Genomic DNA, 18,228 nt, shown 5'->3' with positions numbered 1-18,228 from the left:
ACACTTTTTTTTGGCTGGGCCTCTTTTATTTCAGGCCCAATTATATATGTCCAGAAATCCTCAGGGTCAGAGTATTTGATTCTTTTTAAGGTTGAATTAGAGGATACTTTTGAGCCCATAATTGTCCAGAGCTACTTTGTTGTTAGCCTTGATCTATAGTCAATATTCCTGGGGGAAAAAAGAGACATTTAATATCCTGCTCTGGCATCTCTAATGTACTGAGATCATCATTGGCCTATCCTCTAGGAATCATGCTCAGACATTGACACATAGAGCTCACAGTCCAGATGAAACAAATTATGTGTTATAGAAAGATTAAAAAAGCTGTCTGGAAAGCCCTTCCTGATGCATAGCTTTCTGTGGTAGACAGGACCCATGAACTCATGGAAAGGTTGTTACTTCTAAGTTATGAGAGCCACTAGAGAGTTTCACCAAGGACCCATGATACATTTCCTTCCTTTTGGAGTGAGATTCCATGATGGAATATCACAGGAAATTAGGAGAAACAATAGAGGTTAGTTCTCCAAATGTCTTGCTAAGGCATTGGAGGCTGTGCAGATCTTTACAAGGCCTCTTTTTCCTATATGGGATGGGTCTTCTTTCTGTGTCATACATGGCCATGCTCTGTGAGGATATCCCTCTAGTCCTTACTATTACCACTCTTCTCAAGGTCCATCTGTCCTGTCCATCAAAATCCCTCAGACACTGAACTGTGCCTTAGTCACCCCTTTTACAAAAAGCCCTCTGTCAATTACATGTACTAATGGTGAGATCAGGTCTTTACCTACTGACTTACCTAAAAATGATCCCTGCCACCTTCCCCGATAATTCTGCTGCCCTCAGGACTAGGGAACACCCATAACCATGACAGTGAGCCCTTATGTGAGGTCACAGAGGCCAAGCCTCACTGTTTAGGAAAGCTCAAAGGATGTCCAGGCACACAGGTGTCTTTTGGACTGATATCAAATTGAATGAAATTTTGGCCTCCAACCTGTCTCTTCACCACCGTTAAACACAGCTTGTAGTAGGATTTCTGGGAAAGCAGCATTTCAGGAAGTTTCCCTTCCTGACCTCATCATGGTAGTCAATGACATCTGAGAATATCATGAAAACAACTGACATGATCCTCTATACACACACATGTGCACAGATTCATTCACAAATACATTAACACCCATAAATATAAATATGAAAAGTAGATGAAGAGAGGCTGTGATGTCGGTGTCTGTAGCCATGCAGGGAAGGGCCCATGGGTTGAAAATAAAGATGATTTCTAGGAAGGCTTGTGTCTAGAGAAGCCACAGAGAAGGTCCCGGTAAAGCACTTCCTTGTGTACCTGTGTAGCATATTCCCTGAAAGGATGACACAGGGGCGATGTAACTACATAAATGTAGTTGACCATTTACAGGCTTGTGCTTTGAACCTGAAGAGCAGGTACTGACTTGACAGTTTCCTCCAGAGGTGTCTCTTCCTGCCATGTGTGTAGTGTCTTCTCCCTGAGTCTATACATAGTGCACCACTCGGCAGGCACCTTGTATTTACTGCTCTTTTGGCTTAACAGAACTCCTGTTGTGTTAGATAAGGAACACCTCAAGAACCTCACTGAGCCCCTCTCTGCCATCCAGGTCCTTGCTCCTGCTCTTTCCTGCATGTCTATATACCTGAAGGCACATGTGCTCCCATATACACACTCCCAGATGATGCACACTAACACACAATGTAAATATAATTATGTATAGTGTGCAGGGTTAGGCAAAGTGCTGGAATGATAGTCCCTGCTTTCAGTCATGCTGGAGACAACCCCTGGACATAAAAGACAAGATTATTACTGTGAGGAAGCAAAGTCCCTTCAGAACCCCAGAGAGTAGGACTCTGGAGCATCTCCTACCTGCCCTGGACACTATGGGCTGCCATAGCTGATAGTTGTCCCTGGCTTAGGGCACAACCACAGAGCTTCATCTTGCACCAGCCTGGAGCCTGGAGTCTTTTCATGTGGTACAAGCTGGGTGTGGTCATTCCCTGGGCTTATTCTCTAGTAAGTTGTGTCATCTCCCTGATGTGCTCACGTGTATGTGTTTGCGTGCGCGCGCACACACATACACACACACACACACACACACACACACACATACACACACACATACACCTTGCTGATACTTACTGCAACTATTTCTACTGCTTTAGCCCAGGTCCTGTTAAAGGTCACTTCAAGGATCACATTCCTTGAATGTGCTTCATACACTTCCTCTCCTCTCTGCCAGTATAGCAGCACACTGAGGTTAAGTCAGGACTTCATCACAGGGATCTGTATATATTTCTCCCAACATACAGCCCAACACACCTGCAATTCCTTCCAAGTCCCAGACCATCACTGAGTTCCCTCACACCAACACCACAGCCTTTAACCATGGCAATGGGCTATTATATGAGGTAACAGAGGCCTGACCACACCTCTCTCCAGCCTCTTCCTATGGGTCTAGATGTAACATGAGGAACAACTGTGCTTTCCCTCTCAAAACCAGACCATAATTACCCTGTCTCATGGAACTGTGTATATTTGTAGAGCAAACTATGTGGCATCATTCCATGTCCTCCTCATGTACTTTCACATATATGAATATAGACCTGCAGACATGAACACACACATAAGCACACATACAACACACATACAAAGTAAAACCATGTGTCTAAGTACAGAATGAGAGGGGAAGGTGCTGCCATGGTGTTTCCCCTGATACTGACATTGATGTTTGTCTCATAGTGAGGCAGCTCTCTGAGTACAAATGAAAAGATTGCTACTGCCAGGGACTAAAAGTCCTCAGGGAAGATCAGACACCAGTGCCAGGGATGCTTTGCCTCCTTCTCTGGACGAGATATGGGTAATAGTCAAATGTGGGCGTGGCAACAGCACTGCTTCTCCTTCCTGTCCTAGGCTGGGAGCTCAAGTCCAGGTCCAGACACCTGTTTGTGGCTTCTTTCCAAGGCCTCTATCCCTGGTGAGTGAGGGGTTCTTCTCCCTGCAGTCTCGAGTGGCCAGTCCCACTACTGTGAAATCTCTGACCTCTTTTTAGCTCTCTTAGGATGTGCTGTCTTCAGTAAGAAACACTTCAAGTCCCACTCCTTGTTTAAGTCTCCCCCATTTAAGACCCCAATGAAGAAGTGCCTCCCACCAAGTGAGTTACTCACATGGTGAATTTTAGGTAATCCATCGCAGGAAACAGTCCAAACCTGGGCACACAGGTGCTCAGTGTGAAGTCCAGCCCTCTTTGCTAGACTCTGAGTTGTCCTCTGGCTAAGAACTCTGCTGTTACTAGGTGAGGTCACAGAGGCCTCACCTCACTGCACTCTGAGAATCACAAAGGGAATCCAGGCCTCAGTCATCTCCCAGCTTGGCCCATCCTGCTCTCTACAAACTGTTCAAGCATCCTTGGAAACACTTAGCTTCGGGGCAGTATCTGGAAGTGTTTCTCAGAGACACCTCCCTGGGAATCACCCATAAGCATCTCCTGTCAGCCCTCCATCTTCCCACATTACCTTCACCCTTGAGAGGAAGAACACAGTGGACAGCACTGCTTCCTCTGCTCAAATGTCTGACCTCACGCTCGGCCTCATCATCTCAGATCCTCTATGGCCACCGTGGTTTATTGCTGCCCCTCGGCCCAAAGGGTGCCATCGTCTGCCTCTTGTCTCTGGCTCCAACAAAAACCACACCATCTTTCCTACCTCACCTCTGTGCACCATTAATCGCTTATGTTGACTGGGTTGTGGGTTAGCAGCGAGTACTTGCCTGGCATGCCCAAACATGGCCCTGGGTTTTAGAGGAAACAGTACACAAATGCATAGATGAATAGTGAATAAATAGACTGTGGAAGACTCTCAGTAGACGGAGCTGCAGGCAGAACCCAGCTCCTGAGCTGCAGAGACTCCCAGAGCACCTGCTTTTACCTGTCCCTTCCTCCATGACCCTTTCACCTGAGGCACTGGGTGAGTGAATGACCACGTTGTCTGGATATGTTCAACCCCTTCTGTGCCCATGTGCTTGCAGGTTATGCTGTGGTGGCTGGTTTTGTTAGCCCTGCTGTGACCTGGGACTCTCTCAAGTCCATGCTGTCCCTGTGCTACAGGGTGTGCTCTCAACCATAGGCTTCTACCATTCCTTATGAAGAGATGGCAGATATTAACCTGGCTTTGTCATTGGAGACAGAAGGTCAGCTCCTGGCATGAGGCTGCTCTCTGGGAGTGGCGTGTGTGTTTGCAGTGTATGTGTTTGCGTTCAGATAGCCTCCTGTGTAGCATGACTCATGAGTATGAGGACCCCGTGGGTGTCATTTGGCCAGTCAAATGTCTGATGGAGGAACAAGTTCACAGCAGGAGCTGGGGCAGCCCAGTGTCCTGTCCTGAGTCTGACCATGTGCTTCTCTTCCACCCAGGCTCACAGTGATTGCAGCTGGCTGTCTACTGTGGAAGGAAGCTTGTATGTGGCCATAGTTTGGCACACATAGTACTCAAATATTCATTACAGTGAAATTGTCCTCTCTGCCCAAAACATCTCCATTTCTTGAAGGTTCAAGAACAAATTACGGTCAAACTTGATTAAAACCCTAGAATTAGAGCTTAAAATGGAGTTAATTCTAAACTCATATGGACTAGCATCAAAGGTTACAACAATGTGTTAATTCTACAGTGAAACTCACACTTAATGTGGTCTGGGTTAAGTGACACCCATGAATTCACCTCACATGTGTGTTTCTGCTCAAATGGAAGGGCATCCTGTAACATTGGAGCCCAGGAATCACCCAGCTGTGAGGTGAGACAGCGTCCCAGTGGAAGGGCATCCTTTAGCCCTGCTCCTTCTCTTCACTTCTTCTGTCCTCTTTGTTGCTTCTTTTCTTCTTGGCTTCTTCTGACAAGTGAGTCCCACTAGGCAGTGAATTACAGGAAAGAGATTATTGGAGCGTCCGCAGGGTGTGCAGGGATAAATCCAAGACTGCTGCGGAGCAGTCCGTGGGAGTTGGACAAAGGGGCAGTGCTTATACTGGATTTCTGAGGGAGCAGAGCTTCTTCAGGCAGAGACTTCTAGAGTAAAGATTGGTGGGATTTTAAGACCTGAGCTTTGGAGAGTGGGGTGGGGGCTCAGGGATTGGTTTTTCCTTTTCAGGGATTGGTGGGTTTTTGAGGGAAGCTCAGAGATTGGTGGGGTTTTTTTTACCCCCTTTTCCCTGCATCAGGCCTATGGGTTAGGGTAGGAAGTCCTTCCAGGCTGCAGCCAGCTTCTGCTGAGGCGCCATCTTTGTAGGGCTGCTGGGGAGTTGGGGAGGCTGGAGAGGAGGTGCTGACACTGTAGATAGCTCATATGGGACAGCTCCTGTGCAGGCTGCATGCTGAGATGTTGTGATGCTGCCATTTTTGACAGAAGCAGCCATTTTGGATGGCTCCTGTGGGCCATTTCACTGAGGTGAGCCATAGGTAGGAGGGGCCTGCTGCTGCTTTGGCGGGTTTTATGGTGCAGCAGCTTCTGTGGAGCACCCGTTCAGGGACTACAACAGTGAGTCTTGCTGACGGTGGGTTCTTGGTGGTATTCAGATCATCCTCTGCACTTCCCAATCTCATAGAATGCAAATACTGCTTTAGAATGTTCATTTTCTGGAAGAGGCCTTGGTGCCCTGCACATTTGCATTAAACCTGACACATGAAGCAGCGTGGTCATCAGAATGGTGAGCAGGAATCTCACTAGGAAACCCAACAGAAGCACAGGTTGCTGCTATTCCTGGATAGAGCAGGTACACAAGTTGCTGAGAGCAAGCACTGCATCTAGATTTGTAACTGGAGGTTGAAGGGCTGAGGAGTTTCCACTGTGGCTGCTCCATGTCCTGCCTATTCACCAGCACACAGGCACGTGGTGGTTCCCATGTCTTGGCTATTGGGAATGGCACTGCTGCGAGCATGTGAGCCAACCCCCGACACGCTGTGCCCTTTGGATCTGAATTCAGGAGAGTGATTGCTGGATCTCATTGAAGCTATGTCTTTGTTTCACGAAGAGCTTCCATATTGTTTTCCATAAAATCAGGATATTCATGTGTATGAATTTTGTTACATGTTACTACCAGTGAAAATTAATAATCTAAAAACAAGTACTGTAAATCTGGCCATGAGCTTATGGTTGGGGAGCTGAAAGGCACCAGGTATGAACCGACCACTGTGATGTGAAGTAGACGGAGTATCAAACTCTCTCAACTTTGTACCTTTAAACTCATAGGTCAGTGCAGCTCTCAGACCAGAGAGTGGCTAATAGAGAATCAGCTTGTGTGTGTGTGTGTGTGTGTGTGTGTGTGTGTGAGAGAGAGAGAGAGAGAGAGAGAGAGAGAGAGAGAGAGAGAGAGAGAATACAGAGAATAAATGTCTGTGGAGTGAGTCATCTGCATCACCTCACTCACCCAAGATCAGGGACCACCATGAAAGTGGAGGCAGACAAACTGTAAGAGGCAGAGGTCAGAGAGGAGCAGATGGAGCGGCAGCTTCTGCACATGAGCAGACTCAGGAACCCAGAGAGCCTTGGTCACCTGTGACGGACATGTACAAGATGAAGACTGCCAGCACTCCAGCAGCGATGGTGGAGGGGCTCGTGTGCCCTAATCACTACCCTTGGGCAGAGAAGTTCGGTGGTTTCTGCTGAGGAAGTCAGTTTCCTTTAAGTGATGGTGCGGCTCCTGGTAAGTTCACGATTGTCCCATGGAAGACCTCAATGCAGCAGGGTATAGACAGCTCCAATCAGGGCCAATTTGTTTGTTTCTTTACCTTTTGTTTTTAAAAATAGGTCACGAATCTGGGGGGACAGGGAGTGAGGGTAGATCTTGAAGGAGTTAGGGGTAGGAGTGTGGGGTAAATATAACCAGAACATATTGTATCAAATTCTCAAAGAATTAATTAATTTTTTTTTAAAAAAAATCAAGCATAAGACCAGTGGAGCAACTGGGACCGAAGTCTTCCCACTGCCATTTGCACCAGGGTGCTAGGAAACTCCACAGCCTTCTGTGCATAGCCTGCCAGGAGAGAATGATCTCTCAGTAGTGCTTTCACTTCTGAGCTCAGAGGAGTAAGGTCACAGGCTTACAGGCCCACAGGAGGAACAAACTCCAGCCAGAGACAACAATACCAACTAGCACCAGAGATAACCAGATAGCGAAAGGCAAGCACAAGAACCCTACCAACACTCCTCTGCTGCCACTGCCCCGTTCCGTCAGATGTGGTAGACCTGTGCCACATCTGACATGGTGAAGATCCCACTTCCTGATACTCTCTTGAGAACTGGCAGGAGCAGGTTATTCAGTAAGAATCATCCCATACCCTTAGGGGCCCAGAGCCGCTCACTACCCAGCAACCTCTAGATCACCACTCCCCTTCCTTCCTTCCTTTCTACCCCTCCCTCCTCTGCTGCCACTGTGGTAGACCTGTGCCACATCTGACATGGGGAGGAGCCTACTTCCTGATACTCTCCAGAGAATGGGCAGGAGCAGGGCATTTGAGAACTGGCAGGAACAGGTCATTCGAGAACTGACACCAGTAGAGCATTCAAACTGGTAGAGGTGGTGCATTTGAGAACCAGCATCAGCAGAGCATTTGAAATCTGGCAGCAGCAGAACATTTGAGAAATAGCAGCCTGCAGGGCATACAACCCTTGCCAAGTTTGCCCCAGGAGAGACCCCATCACCTGATACTTCCTGGAGAACAGCTGTTTGCAGGGCATTGGAGAGAAAGGGCATCCCAGGAGTACAGAAACACAGGCCTGCAGAAGAGAGAATATAGAGACAGCAAGACCAGCTAACACTGAAGATAACAAGATGGCCAAAGGCAAATGCAAAGATCATTGTCAATAGAAACCAAGGCAACATGGCACCATCAGAACCCAGTTCTCCCACAACAGAAACTCCTGCATACTCCATCACATTAGAAAAGCAAGAGCTAGATTTAAAATCACATCTCATATTGCTGATGGAGGACTTCAAGAAGGACATAAATAACTTCCATAAAGAAATACAGGAGAACATGGCTCAACAGGTAGAAGCACAAAAATCACTTAAAGAAGTAAAAGAGAATATGGATCAAAAGGTAGAAGCCCTTAAAGAGGAAACACAAAAAGCTCTTAAATATGGGAGAACATGGGTCAACAGGTAGAAGCCCTTAAAGAGGCAATACAAAAAACCCATAGGGAATTATGGGAGAACAAGGGTCAACATGCAGAAGCCCTTAAGTGTAATCACAAAAATCCCTAAAAGAAACACAGGAGAACATGGGTCAACAGGTAGAAGCCCTTAAAAAGAAAACACAAAAATTCCTTAAAGAATTTCAGGAAAAAACAAACAAACAAGTGAAGGAACTGAACAAAACGATCCAGGATCTAAAACTGGAGATAGAATCAATAAAGAAATTGCAAAGTGAGACATCTCTGAAGATAGAAAACCTTGGAAAGAATTCAGGAGTCATAGAAGCAAGCATCAACAACAGAACACAAGAGATAGAAGAATTTCAGATGCTGAAGATTCCATAGAAAACATTGACTCAACAGTCAAAGAAAATGCAAAATGCAAAAAGCTTGTAACACAAAACATCCAGGAAATCCAGGACACAATGAGAAGACCAAACCTAAGGATTATAGGTATAGAAGAAAGCGAGGATTTACATCTTAAAGGCCCAGTAAAGGTCTTCAACAAAATTATAGAAGAAAACTTCCCTAGCCTAAAGAAAGAGATGGCCATGAACATACAAGAAGCCTACAGTACTCCAAACAGATTGGACCAGAGCAGAAATTCCTCCCGTCAAATAATAATCTAAACACCAAATGCACTAAACAAAGAAAGAATATTAAAAGCAGTGAGAGAAAAAGATCAAATAACATATAAAGGCAGACCTATCAGAATTACACCAGACTTCTCACCAGAGACTATGAAAGCCAGAAGAGCCTGTGCAGATCTCATACAGACCCTAAGAGAGCATAAATGTCAGCCCAGATTACTATACCCAGCAAAACTTTCAATTACCATAGACAGAGAAAACTAGACATTCCATGACAAAAGCAAATTTACACAGCATCTTTCTACAAATCCAGCTTTTCAAAGGATAATGGGTGAAAAATATCAACACAAGGCAGCAAACCACACTGTAGAAGAATCAATAAGGTAATCTTTCAAGAAACCCAATAGAAGATAGCTACACAACCAGAATGTCACCTTTAACTAAGAAGATAACAGTAGGTAACCATCGCTTTTCCTTAATATCTCTGAATATCAATGAAGACCACTCTTACTCCATAGTGATCTGATAGGAGGCATGGGATTAGTTCAATCTTCTTATATCTGTTGAGGTCTGTCTTGTGACTATTTATATGGTCAATTTTGGAGAAGGTACCATGAGGTGCTGAGAAAAAGGTATATTCTTTTGCTTTAGGATTAAATGTTCTATATATATATCTGTTAAATCCAATTGGTCCAAAGCTTCAATTAATTTCATTGTGTCCCTGTTTAGTTTCTGTTTTCCTGATCAGTCCATTGAGGAAAGTGGAGTGTTGAAGTCACCCACAATTATTGTGCTAGGTGCAATGTGTGCTTTGAGCTTTAGTAAAGTTTTTTTTTTTTTTTTTTTTTTTTTTACAAATGAGGGTGCCATTGAATTTGGATCATAGATGTTCAGAATTGAGAGTTCCTCTTGGTGGATTTTTCATTTGACCAGTAAGAAGTGTCCTTCCATGTCTCTTTTGATGACTTTAGGTTGAAAGTTAATTTTATCTAATATTAGAATGGTTACTCTGGCTTGTTTCCTGAGACCATTTGCTTATAAAATTGTTTTCCAGCCTTTTACTCTGAGATGGTGTTTGTCTTTAACACTGAAGTGTGTTACCGTTAATCAGCAAAATGTAGGGTCCTGTTTACATATCCAGTCTGTTATTCTATGTCTTTTTATTGGGGAATTGAGTCCATTGATGTTAAGAGATATTAAGGAATAGTGATTATTACTTCCTGTTATTTTTGATGTTATTTTTATGTTTGAGTGGTTATTTTCTTTTGGGTTTGATGAAAGACAGTTACTATCTTGCTTTTTCCAGGGTATGCTTTCCTTCCTTGTGTTTGCATTTTCCACTTATTTTCCTTTGTAGGGCTGGGTTTGTGGAAAGATATTGTGTAAATTTGGTTTTATCATGGAATATCTTAGTTTCTCCATCTATTGATGGTGATTGAGAGTTTTGCTGGGTATAGTAGTCTTGGCTGACATTTGTGTTCTCTTAGAGTCTGCATGAGATCTGCCCAGGATCTTCTAACTTTCATGGTCTCTGGTGAGAAGTCTGGTGTAATTATGCTCTTACTGCCTTTAATCTTTCTTTGTTTAGCACAATTGGGGCTTTGATTATTATGTGATGGGAGGTATTTCTGTTCCAGTCCAGTCTGTTTGGGGTTTTGTAGGCTTCTTGTATGTATATTCATGGGTATCTCTATCTTTAGGTTAGGGAAGTTTTCTTCCAGAATTTTGTTGAAGATATTCGCTGGCCCTTTAAGTTGTAAATCTTCACTCTCATCTGTACCTATAATCCTTAGGCTTCGTCTTCTCATTGTGTCCTGGATTTCCTGGATGTTTTGTGTTACAAGCTTTTTGCATTTTGCATTTTCTTTGACTGTTGAATCAATGCTTTCTATAGTATCTTCGGCATCTGAGATTCTTTCTTCTATCTCTTGTATTCTGTTGTTGATATTTGCATCTATGACCCCTGATTTCTTCCCAAGGTTTTCTATCTCCAAAATTGATTCCTTTTGTGATTTCTTAGTTGCTTCTACTTCTGTTTTTAGATCCTGGAAGTTTTTGCTCAGTTCCATCATTTGCTTGTTTGTGTTTTCCTCTAATTCTTTAAGAGATTTTTGTGTTTCCTCTTTCATGACCTTAGTCTGTTGTTTATGTTTTCCTGTAATTCTTTAAGTGATTTTTGTGTTTCCTCTTTCATGGTTTCTGACTGTTACCCAAGTTCTCCTGTATTTCTTTAAGTGATTTTTTTTTGCATTTCCTCTTTATTAGCTTTTATCTGTTGGCCCATATTCTCCTGAATTTCTTTAAATTATTTTTGTGTTTCCTTTGTAAGGGCTTCTAGTATTTGATTCATGTTCTCCTGTATTTCTTTAAGAGATTTATTTATGTCCTTTTTGTGTTCCTCTAACAGCATCATGACCAGTGATTTTAAATCCAAATCTTGTTTTTCTGTTGTGTTGGGGTATCCAGGACTTGCTGTTGTTGGACAATTTGGGTTCGAATGCTGCCATATTGCCTTGATTTCTCTTAGTAACGTTCCTATGCCATCTGGTTTTCTCTGGCATTAGTTGGTCCTGTTGTCACTGGCTGGTGCTTGAACCTCCTGTGAGTCTATAAGGCTATTTCTGCACCACTGGATGACTGGATTTCCCCTGGAACAGATTGCAAATGTGCTGCCTTATTCTTGGGTGCCATTGGAGCCCTGGTGTGCCTTGCCCCAAGCAATGTTATATTCATGTTGTCTCTATGTACCTGGTGTTGCCTGTCTGGTCCATCCAGGAGTGAAGATGGCAGATGCTGCGGGGACCCTTTCCAAGTGCCAATCATTCTTCAGGGCAAATGGCCCAGGACAGGACTGGCACACAGATGGCCCGCAGAGCTGCCAGGCCTTGGGCACAGGCAGAAGCCTAGCAGGCTGTGTCCTGAGCGATGTTAAACTCGGGACATCTCTGTGTACCTGGTGTTGCCTGTCTGGTCCATCCAGGAGTGAAGATGGTGGATGGTGCCCTTGGTTGAATTTTTAAACTTGTTTTATAACCTAAATAGTTAATAGAATCTCCTCTTTGAGATCCTTGGTCCTGTGAAGGCTCAATAGATGCCACCAACAAAGGGAAATTGAGAAGGGGAGTGGGTTGGGTGGAGGGGCATATACTGGAGGCAGGGGATGAGAGGAGGGGTTGGGGGTTTTCAGGGAGGGGGAAACCGGGAAAGGTTTTAGCATCTTTACAAGAAATTTGTGAAGGCCTCCCTCAGAACCTTGTATAATCTTAGTGAATGTAGTAGGTCTTTGCCTGGGCTCCTCGGCTTTGTCCCAAGCTCATCAAGTTACCAAGTGACATTGTTCTATAATGGCATCATCAAATTGAATTTGTTCTTGTAAGTCAGAATACTGCCCTTCACCAAGCAATTGATCTTTAGCGATATTCTTTCTTCTTGCTCTATTTCATTGTTCAATATTCACTGCTTCTTCTATCTTCCACATTAACCATTGTAACTTCTGACTAGCCTCTAGAACAGCTGTTACAACCATTTTAGGCCTTGGGGAATAACTCTATTTTGAGTAGCCCAGTTACTTAATATTTGTTTAACATAAGGGGAAAGCATTCTGTAGGAAATAATAGCCTCTTTAAAAAGCCTAAAATCTATCATTTCTATTTGGCATCACATTTTCTCATCATAGATCAGAATCATTAGCAGGCATGTGCTGTACAATTACTGGGAAAACTGATGACTATTTCATTATTCCAGGGCAATGCTCTGTTGCTGCTCTTGGCTCAAGATTAACACTTTCTCTTGACATGGACTGTTTCTTTTTAACTCTAGCATCCTGCATGGGCTCATTATCTTTCCAGTTCCTTGTCCCACTCAGGGACTGCTGGGATTTGAAACATACACAAAGTGTACAGCAAAGGGTGGGACAGCAATCTGCCTTCTAGAGAAGTCTGTTTTCTTCTCTCATCCTGCTGGAAGCTCCTGTTTGAAGTCACCAGCTCTTAACCTTTTTATTCCATTTTTCTGATGATTCTCACTTCTCAATTGCTTCAACCTCTACCGTAACCTCTCAGTTACAGAGCCAATTCTGCAACCCTTTCAAAAATGAGAGAATAGGATGACCCTACTGTTTTTTCCTATTTGATCCAGTTTTTGTTTCTCAGACCCCTCCATGTCCAGTAACAACTTTTCCAATTGTTGATCTATTCTCCCAACCTTTTTGATACATAATATAGGAAAAAGGAGAAAAGATAGAAAATCCCTGATGGCGGTGGTGGTGCATGACTTTAATCCGAGCACTTACTTGGGAGGCAGAGGCAGGTGGATTTCTGAGTTTGAGGCCAGCCTGGTGTACAGAGTTAGTTCCAGGACAGCCAGGGCTACACAGAGAAACCCTGTCTCAAAAAAACAAAAAGAAAAAAGAAAAAGAAAAAAATCCCTGCTGGGAGAAAAGTGGGAGAGTACCTAACAGTCGCAACACTGTTTTGAAACATCCTAAATAAGAATATTCATCTCATTTTACCCTGCCATCCCCTCTACAGCAATAGAAATCAGATTTGCATTATGGCAATCCCCACATTTGGCACCACTTGTAGGCATGCTTTTCTTGACCAATCCCTTCTAACCCCCAAAGAGTATTTAGGAAACAAAGTTAGGAGGAAAGGCAAATAGACTCTTTTTACTACTCCCAGATGATTAGGGCCATCTAATTCCTTGGAAACAAAAATAATAATTTTAACCAGAATATCTGTAACCAGCACACCAGCAATAGCAAAAGCAACAGCACAAACCAGCAGCAGCTAGGGGAGCAGCCACTGCAGGCCCTCTCTGAGCTCACATATTTGTAGGCTCCGAAGACTCCCCAGAATTCCAAACATAAACTCTCTGCAGCTGTCCAATACCAAGCCCCTCCTAGAACCTGAGACAATTATATTTAGTAGCTGTGGACAGGGTGAAGTAGCTCCAGATCCCACATCTGGATTAAAACAAACACATATTCACATAAAAAATATTTTGGAATTCTTTGGTAAGAAACCAAAATTCTCACTACACTAAGTACCCAAGGCTGCAGCCTGCTAGGCATGGAGGGATTCTGCATGTCCTAGGGTAGGTATATGGGGAAGGACATGGTAAATATAAACCTGATAGAGTCCGGTCTGCAGGAGGCAGGTCAGGTCCTCTAACTCATTGGAGATCAAGCATCACCATGTATACTATACCCTTGGGTGAAACAGTGTTAAGACCTGCATTAATGAGGGAGTCTGCCTGGGTTCAAGAGCAACACTCAAGAACTTTATGTCAATCAAGCCATGCCCCAAAGGCTCTGACACCGGCTGGTTATATGTTATCAACCACTGTTCTATATCAAGCTTCAGTGATTATGGTCTCCAGACTCACTTTCATCATATCTATGACTTGGTTATTAAGTAGGAATTTTGTATTTGTCTGTCCTAGAGAATGTTTGATAATAGGACACCAAATTACTATGCTACCTGAACTGCCCATGATGAGCTGGGTGTTATCAGACCCTCTAAGTCATAAAGTAGGACATACACAGCAGCAGTCTATTATCAAATGGAAGTGGTATATATGTATATATGTAATTGGTATAGAGCAATTCCTGATGGCACAAGCAAGTTACATGAAGAAGCTGCTATGGTTTCTACTCCTGTTACAATGCCATCTGCTGCCAAGCATGCACCTATAGCCTCATGGGGTCTTCTCTATGATAGCCTGACTGAAGAAGAGAAGACTAGGACCTGGTTTACTGATCACTCTGCCCATTACACAGGCACCACCCAGAAGTGGACAGCTGCAGCATTACAACCCCTTTCTCTGACAACACTGAAAGATACAAATGAAGAAAAATCTTCACAGTGGGCAGAACTTTGGGCAGTACATGTGGAATTACCATTTGTTTGGAAGAAGAAATGCCCATATGTATGATTGTTCACTGACTCATGGACTGTAGCCAATGAATTGGCTGGATGGTCAAGAACGTGGAAAGATCACAATTAGAAAATTGGTGAAAAAGACACCTGGGGAAGAAGTATGTGGATAGATCTCTCCAAATGGGCAAAGGATGTGAAAATATTTGTGTCCCATGTAAATGCTCACCAAAGGTGACTTCAGCTGAGGAGGAGTTCAGTAATCAAGTGGATTGGATGACCCTTTCCGTGGACTGTCAGCCTTCTTTTCCCAGCCATCCCTGTCATTGCCCAATGGGCACATGAACAAAGTGGCCACCATGGTGGCTGAGTCAGAGGTTATGCTTGGGCTCAGCAACATGGACTTACATTCACCAAGGCTGACCTGTTGTACTGGCTGATTTTGTATATCAACTTGACACAGGCTGGTGTTATCACAGAGAGAGGAGCTTCATTTGGAAAAGTGCCTCCATGAGATCCAGCTGTGGGGCATTTTCTCAATTAGTGATCAAGTGGGGAGGGACCCTGGTGGGTGGTCCCATCTCTGGGCTGGTGCTCTTGGGTTCTATAAGAGAGCAGGCTGAGCAAGCCAGGGGAAGCAAGCCAGTAAGTAACATCCCTCCATGGCTTCTGCATCAGCTCCTGCTTCCTGATCTGCTTGAGTTCCAGTCCTGACTTCCTATGGTGATGAACAGCTGTGTGGAAGTGTAAGCGGAATAAACCCTTTCTTCCCCAACTTGCTTCTTGGTCATGATGTTTGTGCATAGAAACCCTGACTAAGACACCTGGCTACAGCTGCTGCTGAATGCCAGATCTGCCAACAGCAGAAACCAACTCTGAGCCCTAGATATGGCACCATTCCTCGAGGTGACCAACCAGCAACCTGGTGGCAGGTTGACTAAATTGGACCAGTTCCCTCATGGAAAGGGCAATGTTTTGTTCTTACTGGAGTAGATACTTATTATAGTTATGGATTTGCCTTTCCTACACGTAATGCTTCTGTCAAATCCACCACCGATGGACTCACAGAATGCCTTATCCTATTGTCATAGTATTCCACACAGTATTGCTTCTGATAGAGGGACTCATTTCATAGCCAGACAAGTGTGACAGTGGGCCCACAGTCACGGAATTCACTAGTCTTACCATGTTCCCATCATCCTGAAGCAGCTGGTCTGATAGAAAGATGGAATGGCCTTTTGAAGACACAGTTACAGTGCCAATTAGGTGGCAACACCATGGGGTTGTGGGGCAGAAGACATGCATGGGTCTGCCTTCTTCAGAAGGCAGTATATGCTTTGAATCAGTGTTCAATATATGTTACAGTTTCTCCCATATCCAGGATCCATGGGTCCAGCAATCCAAGGGTGCACTCACTATCACTCCTAGTGTCCCTCTAGGAAAATTTTGCTTCATGTCCCCACAAATTTAGGTTCTGCTGGCCTAGAAGTTTTGGTTCCAGAGGGGTGAGTGCTCCTACCAGGAGCCAAACAAACATTCCATTGATCTGGAAGCTCAGACATCCCCCCTGGCCATTTTGGGCTTCTAATGCCCTTAAACCAACAGGCTAAGAAAGGAGTAACAGTGTTAGAAGGAGTGATAGATCCAGACTACCATGGGGAAATTGGATTGCCTCTCCACAATGGAGGCAAGCAGGATTGTCTTTGGAGTGCAGGAGATCCCTTAGGGAGTCTCTGAGTACTATCGTGTCCTGTGATTAAAGTCAATGGGAAACTACAACAGCCTAATCCAAGCAGGATGACAATGGATGCAGAACTATCAGGAATGAAAGTATGGGTCAACCCTTCAGGAAAAGAGCCAAGACCTGCTGAGGTGCTTGCCGAGGTTGAAGGGTAGTAGAGGAAGGTAGTTATAAATAACAGCAAAGGCCATGTAATTAATTACAAAAATGAGGATTATAAAGTAATATGAGACCAGGGATGTGGCAGCAGTGGGATGATAACCCATGCCATCGAAATGAAGCCGGGCAGTGGTGGCTCACACCTGTAATCCCAGCACTCTGGGAGGCAGAGTCAGGAGAATTTCTGAGTTAGAGGTCAGCCTGGTCTACAGAGTAAGTTCCAGGACAGCCAGGGCCATACAGAGAAACCCTGTCTGAGAAAAAAAACCAAAATCAAGCAATCAAGCAATCAATAAAGTAATATGAATGCTTCTGTCTTATTTTGTTGATACATTTGTCTTTCTTCCAATTTCTTTAACATCAATTGGTATTTAAATTGAGACACTAAAGGAATGTTCCCAAGGGACATTGCCCCATTGTAAATTGACAAATGCATTTATGATTGTATGAGGAATAGTTATATCATGTTAGGCATATTCATAACCATGTTATTATTGTTTCATGTGAACATGAGATAGTATTTGTGTCAAGTTGACAAGGGGTGGATTGTAGTGGCTATTCCTGGTTGTCAACCTGACTATGTCTGGAATGAACTACAATCCAGAATTGGAAGGCTCACCTATGATCCTAATCTGGATGCTCAGAAATACAACTTTCTGACCTGAATCTTGGCATGGAGATCTTGAAGCATAGTGGCTATGAGTTTCAGAAGACAAGGAGATCTTTGAGTTCAAGGTCATCTAGGATTAAAGGCATGTGCCAGTACGCCTTTAATCTGGGCCACATCCTATGCTGGAGTCCTACTTAAGGACATTGGAAAAAGGAAGACTCACTCTCTCTTCCTCACCTGCTTGCCTCATGGGACTGGCAACTGCTAGATCCTTGGACTTCCATTCACAGCTGCTGTTGACCATTGTTGGGGAGTTGGACTAAAGCCTGTAAGCCGTCAACAAATTCCCTAACTATATAGAGACTACCGATGCATTCTGTGATTCTAGAGAACCCTCACTAATACACTAACCAAGGAGTTCTCCTCAGGGAACAGAGAACTTTCTATTCTATCAAATCCTGCCTTGAACTCACCTGTAAAGGTCAGCAAAGCAGCCATTGTGTTTATAGATGTCTCCTTTAGTTGGACTGAAGGAGGCTGAAGCAGCACCACCTGAGGTCACCTGAATTAATGTCCTTGCCTCAGCTAGAATTAAGACCTGGAAATAATAGTCATTCATGAGGACATGACAGTCAGATGTGCAGAGGCAGCTCAGGGCTGGGCCTCACAGGAGGAAGCAGATGATGACAGAGCACTGGCAAGTGCACGTCAGATGTTAGCAGCCTGGGAGTGGCCATGCAGGTCCTGAGTGCCCGTGAGACATTAATGTATAGGTGGGGGTATAGCTCAGGGGTAGAGCATTTGACTGCAGATCAAGAGGTCCCTGGTTCAAATCCAGGTGCCCCCTACCACAAAGTTGTTTTTACTCTTGGAGATATCACAAATTCACAGTCCTGTTTCTTCCATTCACTGCAGGCCTGGGAGCTCCAGACCAGCCTGCTATGTGGACAGATGGCTGTTCCCTATCTCTTCCTACATGCTGACTGTCCCCCCTTCTTATTATCTGTCTCCCCTGTTCCTGCACAATCATAGTTTCTCTGGTTCTCTTGGCC

The 18,228-nt window shown here is 44.2% G+C and overlaps 1 non-coding gene across 1 annotated transcript; it reads left to right on the top strand.

Moving 5' to 3' along the window:
• The first annotated feature begins 17,951 nt into the window (after window positions 1-17,951).
• Trnac-gca (transfer RNA cysteine (anticodon GCA)) lies at window positions 17,952-18,023 on the top strand. Its single transcript has one exon. It is a non-coding gene; the product is annotated as a tRNA-Cys (tRNA).
• The last annotated feature ends 205 nt before the right edge of the window (window positions 18,024-18,228 follow it).

Source organism: Apodemus sylvaticus, chromosome 2 (assembly GCF_947179515.1).
Source record: "Apodemus sylvaticus chromosome 2, mApoSyl1.1, whole genome shotgun sequence".
Classification (NCBI taxonomy): Eukaryota; Metazoa; Chordata; class Mammalia; order Rodentia; family Muridae; genus Apodemus; species Apodemus sylvaticus.
This window is presented reverse-complemented; position numbering and strand designations above follow the sequence as displayed.